The sequence below is a fragment of the Salvelinus alpinus genome, chromosome 4 (assembly GCF_045679555.1).
Source record: "Salvelinus alpinus chromosome 4, SLU_Salpinus.1, whole genome shotgun sequence".
NCBI lineage: Eukaryota > Metazoa > Chordata > Actinopteri > Salmoniformes > Salmonidae > Salvelinus > Salvelinus alpinus.
In genome coordinates this window covers 64,683,972-64,697,128 of record NC_092089.1, presented here as the reverse complement: position 1 = coordinate 64,697,128, position 13,157 = coordinate 64,683,972, and positions in this window count along the sequence as shown.

Here is a 13,157-nt window from a genome sequence, read left to right as displayed (position 1 = left end):
GTGCTAACGTGGCGTGAGAGGCGGTGAAAAATACATTTTCCCCAACTTTATGCAAATCACCAGAGGCGACCAATCATATCGAGTGGTTCCTATGAAATATATATATCTTTTTTTTTAGCATGCTAGCTAACATTAGCCAGATAGTTGGCTAGCTTTATGGGTGTTGTGATATGAGTATGAAATTGTAATTCTGGTTGTTTAATGTTTTAGGGACTCCTGAAACAACCAGCAAACCAGGCTGTTGTCTTACGAAACAGTTGATGTAAAGAATATAGCTAGCTGAAGCGTTTACTGCAAAGTGAATGTACAATTTTGTAAGCTTGCCTTGCTGATTTTTTTATTTATTTATTTATTTATTTATTTATTTAACCTTTATTTAACCAGGTAGGCAAATTGAGAACACGTTCTCATTTACAATTGCGACCTGGCCAAGATAAAGCAAAGCAGTTCGACACATACAACAACACATAGTTACACATGGAGTAAAACAAACATATAGTCAATAATACAGTGAAAAAAAATAAGTCTATATACAATGTGAGCAAGTGAGGTGAGATAAGGGAGGTGAAGGCAAACAAATATATGTATAAATAAATAAAAATATAAAAGGCCATGGAGGCGAAGTGAGTACAACACAGCAGGTAAAATAAAAACTAAAAAAACACTGGAATGGTTGGTTTGCAGTGGAAGAAAGTGCAAAGTAGAGACAGAAATAATGGGGTGCAAAGGAGCAAAATAAATTAATAAATAAATACAGTAGGTAAAGAGGTAGTTGTTTGGGCTAAATTGTAGATGGGTTATGTACAGGTGCAGTAATCTATGAGCTGCTCTGACAGCTGGTGCTTAAAGCTAGTGAGGGAGATAGGTGTTTCCAGTTTCAGAGATTTTTGTAGTTCGTTCCAGTCATTGGCAGCAGAGAACTGGAAGGAGAGGCATCCAAAGGAAGAATTGGTTTTGGGGGTGACTAGAGAGATATACCTGCTGGAGCGCGTGCTACAGGTAGGTGCTGCTATGGTGACCAGCGAGCTGAGATAAGGGGGGACTTTACCTAGCAGGGTCTTGTAGATGACCTGGAACCAGTGGGTTTGGCGACGAGTATGAAGCGAGGGCCAGCCAACGAGAGTGTACAGGTCGCAGTGGTGGGTAGTATATGGGGCTTTGGTGACAAAACGGATGGCACTGTGATAGACTGCATCCAATTTATTGAGTAGGGTTTTGGAGGCTATTTTGTAAATGACATCACCGAAGTCGAGGATTGGTAGGATGGTCAGTTTTACAAGGGTATGTTTGGCAGCATGAGTAAAGGATGCTTTGTTGCGGAATAGGAAGCCAATTCTAGATTTGACTTTGGATTGGAGATGTTTGATGTGAGTCTGGAAGGAGAGTTTACAGTCTAACCAGACACCTAGGTATTTGTAGTTGTCCACATATTCTAAGTCAGAGCCGTCCAAAGTAGTGATGTTGGACAGGCGGGCAGGAGCAGGCAGCGATCGGTTGAAGAGCATGCATTTGGTTTTACTTGTATTTAAGAGCAGTTGGAGGCCACGGAAGGAGAGTTGTATGGCATTGAAGCTCGCCTGGAGGGTTGTTAACACAGTGTCAAAAGAAGGGCCAGAAGTATACAGAATAGTGTCGTCTGCGTAGAGGTGGATCAGAGAATCACCAGCAGCAAGAGCGACATCATTGATGTAAACAGAGAAGAGAGTCGGTCCAAGAATTGAACCCTGTGGCACCCCCATAGAGACTGCCAGAGGCCCGGACAACAGACCCTCCGATTTGACACACTGAACTCGATCAGAGAAGTAGTTGGTGAACCAGGCGAGGCAATCATTAGAGAAACCAAGGCTGTCGAGTCTGCCAATGAGGATGTGGTGATTGACAGAGTCAAAAGCCTTGGCCAGGTCAATGAATACGGCTGCACAGTATTGTTTCCTATCGATGGCGGTTACGATATCGTTTATGACCTTGAGCGTGGCTGAGGTGCACCCATGACCAGCTCTGAAACCAGATTGCATAGCGGAGAAGGTGTGGTGGGATTCGAAATGGTCGGTAATCTGTTTGTTGACTTGGCTTTCGAAGACCTTAGAAAGGCAGGGTAGGATAGATATAGGTCTGTAGCAGTTAGGGTCAAGGGTGTCCCCCCCTTTGAAGAGGGGGATAACCGCAGCTGCTTTCCAATCTTTGGGGATCTCAGACGACACGAAAGAGAGGTTGAAGAGGCTAGTAATAGGGGTGGCAACAATTTCAGCAGATAGTTTTAGAAAGAAAGGGTCCAGATTATCTAGCCCGGCTGATTTGTAAGGGTCCAGATTTTGCAGCTCATTTAGAACATCAGCTGACTGTATTTGGGAGAAAGAGAAATGGGGAAGGCTTGGGCGAGTAGCAGAGGGGAGGGCAGTGCTGTTGTCCGGGGTAGGGGCAGCCAGGTGGAAAGCATGGCCAGCCGTAGAAAAATGCTTATTGAAATTCTCAATTATAGTGGATTTGTCGGTGGTGACAGTGTTTCCTATCTTCAGAGCGGTTGGAAGCTGGGAGGAGGTGTTCTTATTCTCCATGGACTTTACGGTGTCCCAGAACTTTTTTGAATTTGTGTTGCAGGAAGCAAATTTCTGCTTGAAAAAGCTAGCCTTGGCTGTTCTAACTGCCTGTGTATATTGGTTTCTGGCTTCCCTGAAAAGTTGCATATCACGGGGGCTGTTCGATGCTAATGCAGAACGCCATAGGATGTTTTTCTGTTGGTTAAGGGCAGTCAGGTCAGGAGAGAACCAAGGGCTATATCTGTTCCTGGTTCTAAATTTCTTGAATGGGGCATGCTTATTCAAGATGGTGAGGAAGGCATTTTAAAAAAATGACCAGGCATCCTCTACTGACGGGATGAGATCAATATCCTTCCAGGATACCCCGGCCAGGTCGATTAGAAAGGCCTGCTCGCTGAAGTGTTTCAGGGAGCGTTTGACAGTGATGAGTGGAGGTCGTTTGACCGCTGACCCATTACGGATGCAGGCAATGAGGCAGTGATCGCTGAGATCTTGGTTGAAAACAGCAGAGGTGTATTTGGAGGGCAAGTTTGTTAGGATGATATCTATGAGGGTACCCGTGTTTACGGAATTGGGGTGGTACCTGGTAGGTTCATTGATAATTTGTGTGAGATTGAGGGCATCAAGCTTAGATTGTAGGGTGGCTGGGGTGTTGAGCATGTTCAAATTTAGGTCGCCTAGCAGCACGAGCTCTGAAGATAGATGGGGGGCAATCAGTTCACATATAGTGTCCAGAGCACAGCTGGGGGCAGAGGGTGGTCTATAGCAGGCGGCAACGGTGAGAGACTTGTTTTTATAGAGGTGGATTTTTAAAAGTAGAAGTTCAAATTGTTTGGGAACAGACCTGGATAGTATAACAGAACTCTGCAGGCAGTCTTTGCAGTAGATTGCAACACCGCCCCCTTTGGCCGTTCTATCTTGTCTGAAAATCTTGTAATTGGGGATGAAAATGTCTGAATTTTTGGTGGTCTTTCTAAGCCAGGATTCAGACACGGCAGAGTGTGCTAAAGCAGTGAACAAAACAAACTTAGGGAGGAGGCTTCTAATGTTAACATGCATGAAGCCAAGGCTATTACGGTTACAGAAGTCATCAAAAGAGAGCGCCTGGGGAATAGGAGTGGAGCCAGGTACTGCAGGGCCTGGATTCACCTCTACATCACCAGAGGAACAGAGGAGGAGTAGGATAAGGGTACGGCTAAAAGCTATGAGAATTGGTCGCCTAGAGCTACTAGAGCAGAGAGTAAAAGGAGGTTTCTGGGGGCGATAAAATAGTTTAAAGGAATAATGTACAGACAAAGGTATGGTAGGATGTGAATACAGTGGAGGTAAACCTAGGTATTGAGTGATGATGAGAGAGATATTGTCTCTAGAAACATCATTGAAACCAGGTGATGTCATCGCATATGTGGGTGGTGGAACTGAGAGGTTGGATATGGTATAGAGAGCAGGGCTAGAATCTCTACAGTGAAATAAGCCAATAAACACTAACCAGAACAGCAATGGACAAGGCATATTTACATTAAGGAGAGGCATGCTAATCGAGTGATCAATAAGGGTCCAGTGAGTAGAGGTTGGTTGGGGTCGTGGCGATCCAGACAGCTGGCCGGGTATATGGCTATCGGTAGCAGCATAGGATGGAGGTCTGTTTGTAGATACCTCGTGCGTTTCCGTCGGTAGGTTAGTGGGGTTCCGTGTAGTGGGGTTCCGTGTGGTAGAGGGGATCAATCCAAATTGGCAAAATAGATATAGTGACCCAAGAAAAAAAAAGAAAAAAAATAAAAACAAAAAATAAATAAATAATAATAATAATAATAATAGTTGTCCGATATACTTGTTCAAATAGCAGCCGATAAGACAGCTAACGATTAGCGGGCCTCAGATGAGCGTTCAGGTAACGTCGGGACGGAGGTGCCAGTTGGATAAATCCCTCGGGCAGATAACGTGATATTTGCCATGCAATGCAGATAGATGAAATAACATAGCTGGCTAACTATTTTCTTGCTTATTGTGCAGTGGAGGATAAAAATACCTGTATGCCTATGGATGTGTAGCTAGCTATTTAGCCGATCTGTGTATGGTCCCTAAAACATATGGTATACATATTAGTTCAGAACCTAGCTATAAATCTCAGCTATCATAGCCAGTTGTATCAACTTCAAAACAGTCTGAATGACATTAATGAAGCTTATGGATTGAGTAGAATATAATATAACTTTGTGCCAAGGATGCAAGTCGTATATACATGTAGTTATTACCATGCATGAGATCCCCACATTGTAGCCTGTACATTTAATATATTCACTGATCATGTACTCTACCATGGCAAATAAAGGTGCAGTTCAGGTATAATGTCTTTGAGATTATTTTTCAGTCATATCCAATACCAGGAGTATCAAATTCCAGTATTTGAATGATGCTGTGTCTGCATGTATGTATTACAATTATACACTTCAACAGTGTTTACACATTGTAACTACATTGTAACTATGCAATAGACTAGAAACATGATTTAACTAGTTAAAGGCTGATTTGTAATTCATATATATAGAAATAGAATTAAGAAAATAGTACACTACATTTCCTATGCATCATGTAAATACTCAAACCGGTTCATCTCAATATCTAATTTCCTTCATCTGCATTGATCTGATAAACACAGGATAGGCGTAGTATTTCACCAAATGAGAATGAATTTAAACCGGTGGAGAATTTGAAACGCTTTATTGAAAGAAGTTAATTATCCAAGTGTTATAAATACATGCATTATAAATATTATGATTCTAATACTATAAATACAAGTTCAATCTGTACTTCAATGCACATCTGTTGTGCATTATAAAAACAGAGGAAGAAAGAGGTGGTGGTGAGAGAGGTGTAAAAGACAGAAAGGGAAAGAGGTATGAACGTAGGAGCAGGGAAGGCAGCATATGATTAATGAATCACAGTGCTACCCTAATATTCTCTCAGTTCATCACAATTACGTAATAGTGTCTCTATTGGTGTCTTCGAACCAGCATTGGGCTCCCAGTCGGCCCGAAGGTTATCTTAAAAGCGGGTGAGGTGGCGATGACGGGACTGGGGTTGGCATCTTCTCTCACATCAAAACATACCTGCAGACGAGAGACAGATGGAGAGTGAGAGATTGCATGTTTAAGCCTTGTTTTATTTTTTTATTTTAACACTGTCAGTCATCATAATCATCAGGAGGTGAAATGCAAAATTGACCTTGGATCATTAACTCTGGGACTACTGCATCTCTATTTCAATGTAAAGCATTGCTTTAACAATACTTCCTGTTGACCTGACCAAGTGACCTCTTGTTGTGCCCTATACGTAGCCAGTTCAGATGCAGGAGGGGTTCACCGACACAGCTGATATAACTTAGAGGTGAAGGAGAAATGTATTGAGAAAACAAGGTAGTTAAAGAGGAATCTGTGTGTGTGGCCTCACCTGGAGTCCACACTAAGTGGCTGCAGAGTACATTATGCTGAAAAACATGAACGTAGACATGCGGACAAACAATATAGCTTAGTTATAGAAATAATGAAGTGTTTTACTATTCTCCATGGTTGGCCCTCTTGCCTATTCTTTGAAGGTGGAAGGAGCCACAGTTATACACCTGAGTCTGCTTACTGCACAACACAATCCATCAATCAGATTGATACATGAGTGTGGAGGTGTGGGTTATAGGGTGTCTAATTGTTCTAAATGTTTTCAATATGGGTGACTTAAAATAGTATTTTTTGTTTTTGTATAGATGTCACACCCTAACTGCACCCTCACACCTAAACTGCACCCTCACCTTGTGAAGTAGAAATCAAAGGGAGAGAAACTGGGAATTGAGTAACTGCAGTTGACATAGCTAAGTAAATGGAAGAATACTCTTATTGCAATGTGAATGTCTCTTAAAAGAGCCTTTGGTTGTGCATAGTGTAGTCTATGGTGTTGCCAAGGAACAGCACCCTCTTTGAAGAAGTAGGAGGTGAAGATCTCCCGCACACAGATTGCCTCTCTTGCTGCGTTGTTGGACCCCATCCTTGAAACATCCTGCAGAGCACCAGACTTCTCCTCTGGCACCCCCGGTGAGCTGCAGATCCCCTCCTGGTCCTCGTGTCCATCCTCATGAAGTTATGCAGGACACAGGTAGCCTTCACATGCCTGAATTCCTCCAGGAGGCAAATGGAACCACACAAAAGTACCTGACCTATCCAGAATAGCGAACTCTCTCACTTCGAAAGTTGGGGCTGCTAACATTATTCATTCACCCTACCTCTATGGCTGTTAGCTAGCTACCTACAAATGCATTTGGACTTGCATTTGGACTTTTACAGTGATATATACACCAAGATAGCTAGCTAATATCAATTTAGGTAGCTGATGATATTTAATTAACTTTGCCAGCTATCTATACAGGATGTAAAGTTGGCTAGATAGCTAGCTAGCCAACTAGCTAGCTCATTTAGCAGCTCATTTGAGTTAGTCGGCATTGTAGCTAGTTAGCTAATAATACATCTTTTTTTCCCTTTTTTTCCCGAAATGTATTTACTTACTTGAATAGGTTCTCCCAGCCAAGTGGACAGTTGGAAACAGAGCCGCAACGTTTGTTTGTCACCAGAGCGTTTTCGAGCATATTACTATTGAACTATTTACCCATTTAATAACCAGACCTTCATACAAACTTGCTATGCTGAATTCTTGACGCAAAATCGAACATGCTGCCATACTTTGCCAGCACGCCCACAAGCGAGTCACAATGGGCGGCCTAAGCGGCACACGGCAATTTACCGCTTGCGAGTGAACATAGCAATTACTTCTGAAGCACATCATTCCCAGCAAGCTGATGTTCAAGCTCCTCCAGCATCAGCCTGTCCTTCAGAGGAAGCACAATGTCCTCTGGCAAAACCATGTCCCCATGAGACCCATTGGTCAGTTGCATTAAGAGGTTCCTGTTTACTGTGGTATTGCAACTCTCTGACATCCTCTGACAATTTACTCAGGTGCTGAAGAATCAGCCAGTGGCAATCTTAACATATGGCAGTGGGCGAGTTATAAACTTTGGAAACCTATTCCTTTCGAATGACAAGATAAAAGCTCTATGAAAACAGTAAAAAAAATAAAAAAGATCAACATTGTTTAACATTCCACTTTATGTAATTATGGAGCCCCTCACACTACAACTAAGCAGCACACGTTGCAGTTACCTTCAGACTGACGAGCAGCAGGGCCCAGTGATGAGGAGGATTGTGCTGTTTGAACTGCGTTATGTTTGAAAAAGCGTTATGTTTCACTATATTGGATCACTCCAATATATTGGTATCACTCCACGGCGGGGGGATACATCCGAGGTGAGGATTTACAGATTTACTCCCGTGTACACCTGTGTCACGGCTGGGGTCCGCCCCTATATATAGACCACATGTCCGCGACATACGTTCTCTTTCATTTTCTCGGAGGACGTCCGTATGGTTTGAGGTACAAACTTTCTGAAGTTCGCTTGGTAAGTCACTGTTAAGCGTATTAGCTTGCGTGGAAATATACTCACTGGCTGTTTGCAGCTTGGAGCAGCTGGCCAGCTGGCCAGCCCCTCTTGAGTCCGCCACTTGCTGCGCTCGGTTGATCTGTATCTTCCGCCCGTGGTTTGTCGTGCTTGGGTTTCGTTAGCGTGGTCTCAAAGGGCAAAGTGGGAGAAGTGTGTGGAGTCCCCATGGGTGTTCGAAGGGTACCGACTCCAATTGCGGTGCTGGCCCCCATCCTTCAGGAGCCTTTATGTCACCACGGTGGCCGACCCACTGAGGAAAACCCTGCGGCTGGAGATCTCCTCACACCTGGAAACATCAGAACGGCTAGGTGGCTTCTACCGATTCTAGACCTCTGCAACCTCAATGGGTACTTGAAGGTACTGAGGTTCCATATGCTATCCCATGCCCGCGTGTTGCAGGCCGTGTCCAGGGACCAGTGATTTTTGACGCTGGACCTGAGGGATGCGTACTTCCATGTTCCTGTTCATCCAGCTCATTGGCAGTACCTCCGATTCGCTTTCGAAGGGCGGGCTTACAAATTCATGGTTCTTCCCTTCGGCCTCTCCTTGGCACCCCGCACTTTTACAAAGTGCATGGACGCTGTCCTGGCACATCACATCCCGAGGGTTGTTGATCCTCAATTACCTGGATGATTGGCTGACTTGTACCCTGACCAGGACGCAGGCCCACATCGGCGGGCTGGGCATTACTGTAAACGACTAGAGTCATTGTCTGATGCCCACCCAGATGGTGGCCTTCATTGGCATGGAACTTGACTCAATCCTCATGAGAGCACGTCTGCCCACCGAAAGGGTTCAGGTGATCTTATCTTGCCTCGACCACTTTCGTCAGGGGTGGGTGGTATCCGCCCTAACCTGCCAACTCCTGTTGGGCTTGCTGACGGCGGCCTCGTTGTTTCCCCTGGGCCTGCTCCATCTCCGGCCTCTTCAACTGTGGTTCAACTCCCACCGGCTGCACATGAAGCGCCACCGCCACTGCCAACTGCGGGTGACCACACAGTGCCTCAGGGCATTGATGAGGTGGCGCTGTCACTCCTTTCTCTCAGGTGGGGTAGAGATGCTGAGGATGTGCTGACGGGAGCTGGTCAGCACAGATGCCTCCCAGATCAGCTGGGGGGGTGTGACCAAGTGCAGGTCGGCCAGCGGCTGTTGGCTACCCCCTTGGAGCGGCAGGCAAAATACACTAGGGCTCCAAGCTATACTACTGGCTCTGTAGTCTTTCCTTCCACATCTGAAGGGAAGACATGTCCTGGTGAGAATGGACAGAACCACAGTGGAGGCTTACATCAACCATCATGGTGGACTGAGGTCCCACAGTCTCCATCTTATGGCACGGGAGCTATTTCTCTGGGCTCGGGGACGTCTAGCGTCTCTATGTACCTGGCATCCTGAATGTGGCAGCGAATATGCTCTCGAGGGAGAGCCCGCCACCTTGGGACTGGAGCCTACATTCCCAAGGTGGTGCAGCACCTGATGGGACAAGTTCGGGAGGGCGCAGGTGGACCTGTTTGCCTCCCTGGACAATGCGCACTGCCCCCTGTGATACATCATGTCAGAGCCACCAGGTCGGAGCTCTGGGCTTGGATACTCTGGCACACGATTGACCAGGGCTGTAGCTTTACGCATTCCTCCTGTGTTACCTTATTTTTTACTGCTGCTCTTTAATTACTTGTTACTTTTTATCTCTTATTCTTATCTGTATTTTTTGAAACTGCACTGTTGGTTAGTGGCTCGTAAGTAAGCATTTCACTGTAAGATTCGGCGCATGTGACTAATAAGATTTGATTTTCCCCTGATCCAGGCTGTGCTGGACAGGACCAGGATGGCAGAGCATCTTCTTCTGGTGCCCCATACTGGCCCAGACGACCCTGGTTCAGCCTTCTCCTGTCCCTGTTGTCTGGGACACCTTGGCAACTTCCCATGAGACCGGACCTGCTGTCTCAGGCCAGGGGAACTCTGTGGCATCTGAGGCTACACTGCCTCAGTCTGTGGGCTTGGTCCATGTTAGGACTACAGGAGGGTGTATTGAACACCATGCAGAGCGCAAGGGCACCGGCTACAGCTGCGGCATACCAGTTGCGCTGGCGGTTCTGCTCTTGGTGCACTGGTATTGAAGTGGTGCCCGAGTCATGGTGGGTGCAGTAAGTCCTCAAATACCTGCAGTCTCGCTTGGATGAGGGCTTAGCAGCCTCTACACAGAGGGTATTTGGCCGCTATATCTGCCTTCCATGTGGGGTGGATGGACAGGCCAGTGGGGCGCCATCCCTTGGTCTCCAGGTTTATGAAGGGGGTTCGTCGCCTGCATCCAGCTAGGACCCGCTCAATGGTGAGCTGGGATCTGGATGTGGTCTTGGCAGTTTTGGCAAAGCCGCCTTTTGAACCGTTGGAATCTGCCTCCCTGAAACACCTCTATGAAGGTGGCTTTCTTGGTAGAACACCCACCCACTTCATGGAAGTAATCTCTGAGTGCAACCGGATGGTGTCACATCTGCTCCTGCCACACCCCCTAGTGGTCATCCGGTGTCTGTTTGTGTGATTGTGTGGTTGGAGACAGGTGTGCTGGAGTCAGAGCAGATCCCTTTCAGCAGCAACTCGTTCCATTATCAAGACCTCTACAAATACTCAGTCCTACCATTTCCACTCTGCCAGATTGTAATCTCTGCTCAATCAGTTTATGCTTCTAGCCATTATTATTATTCAAGATCCTGTTACCCTGCTGTACCTGTTTCCCTCATTGATGCTGTTTATCCTCTTACTGCAGTTTTGCTGCCCTGACTCTGGCTCCTGTCTCCTGTTCCACATCTCGCTACCCTGTTCTGGACTCATCACACCACCACTGGATTCCCCTCTGGATCTGTTTACTCTGTCCCAACCCAGCACACTCCAACCTCAGCCCCCACATTTGGTTTCCTACAACTCATCCAAGCTTCCCTGGATCTGCACTCCATATCTCCCTGTGTTACAATAAATACCTTGGTTCATTCATCTCTGTTTCCTCGTGTAAGTCCGCTCTTGGGTTCCCCTGTGCCACTCCGCATAACAGATGGACCCCGGGGGGAGGAGTATATCTCTCCGCCCTTCATTCCTCCTGAAGGTTTTGTCAGACAGGCATGTGAACATCCCTTTTATCCTGTCTGTAGTGGTGGGGGAGTCTGGGCCTCCCTCTGGCATGCTGTGTGGCATGCTGTGAGGGCACTGGCTGCTTATGTGGAGGGGTCACGGTCAGTGAGAACAACAGACCAGCTCTTTGTCTGCTATGGTGAGAGTCCTGAGGGCTGGGCTATCGTGTCCACTATCCCACTGGATAGTGGACATGATTATGACAGGATACCGCCTGGCTGGCAGGCCAGTGCTAGGATCTGTGTTGGCACATTCAACACGAGGTATGGCTGCATCCTGGGCTCTACTGAGAGGACTGCCCCTCGCTGATACCTGTTGCGGCCAGCTGGGCTTCCTCTTGCACCTTTGCTAGGTACTATCGGGTAAATGTGGCACCTCCCTCTGCGGTTGGTTCAGCAGTACTGGACGTCGCCTCCCCTTCCACATTGAAGGCCTCTGCGTCTCGGTCCTGCACTGGGACTTCGCCGCTGGCAAGCACTGCACTGACTAAATCTGATACGGGTATAACAATATATTGGAGTGATCCAATATAGTGAAACATAAAAGGTTACATATGTAACAACGGTTATGTGAGCTATATGGATCACTCCAATCCTCTACAGTGCTAGAGGCGCCTCAAAAATTATGTAGAGAACGTGTCACAGGTGTACGCGGGAGTAAATCTGTAAATCCTCACCTCGGATGTATCCCTCCGATGCGGAGTGATACCAATATATTGGAGTGATCCATATAGCTCACATAACCGTGGTTACATATGTAACCTTCGATTTGGAAGTTAGCTACTGCTGGAGGAATGAAGCGCATGCAATCTTAATCAGTCAACTGACGTGTTTCATGTGTGAACACATGGAGTGAACAAGACAAGTTTGTTCATGGCTAGCTAGCGGCAAACTTTCCCAGTTGAACAATGTTTTGACTGCAAGTATTCGCTTTCGACTACTTGCTAGCAAAGGTAACGAACACTTTCCATTAACGTTACATTTTCTGTCACATTTCTCCGCTATTTCTATATCCTACTTGTAAAATGTTTTGAATTAAATCGAACATTGTTTCTGTTGATAATCGTTGCATGAAAGCAATACTTATCGTGAATCACACCCGTGATGTTTTTTTTGTGTGAGAAGATTAACATTGTGGAGAATTTCTCCCTTTTCTCCTCCGATAATATGATGGGCAAGATCTGGTACCTTCAGACTGGTGAGCAGCTGGCGCCTGTGACGAAGAAGACTGCAGACCTGTTCATATCAAAGTTAAGCATAGTTATTTGTCCTATACCTCTGAGTTCACAGCCCAACTATTTCAGCATTCCTTCAAAAAACATAACATTATGCTTAAGAACGAATAATGTTATGCGATATACTTCATTACATTCAGTACATAAGAGCCCCCCCCCCCCCCCAGCAGAGAGTGACAAAGAGGGTCTAGAAGATACTGTGCGAATGAAATGCAGGTTGTGAAAATTAGACTTGCACTTTGTATGAACAATTCCTTGCCAAGAAATGAAATCTTGGATATACTTTTTTTTGCGTGGAATCAACCCTTTTTTGGGGTGAATTTGGGGGTCTTTGGCGCTGGGTTGTGCTGGTTGTGATCAGCGTCAGACTCATTCGGTTTGATCAAATTTAGGATTTTGCCTGGGAATGACAGCAAGCATGAAGTTTTCAGAGTACTAGTGTTAAGATTCCTTTTTAGTTCAAATACTAAATCTTACTTTCTCTTTCTTTGGTGAGACTCTGGCTCTGTTTCCAGGCTTGAATGTTTTTCTGCTCGAATCAGGCACTCATGGGCTTTCTCATATGAATCTGAAACATCACGGAATCAGTTCATCTTATCAGTTAATCTGTAAATGTCTGCAAATGAGACATTTAGTATCTTAATATTCTGTTAAAGTACTCACTCTTTGTCTTCAGTAATTTAATTGAATACACCTCCCGTGTATCAATGTCTGCCATTCATGTGAC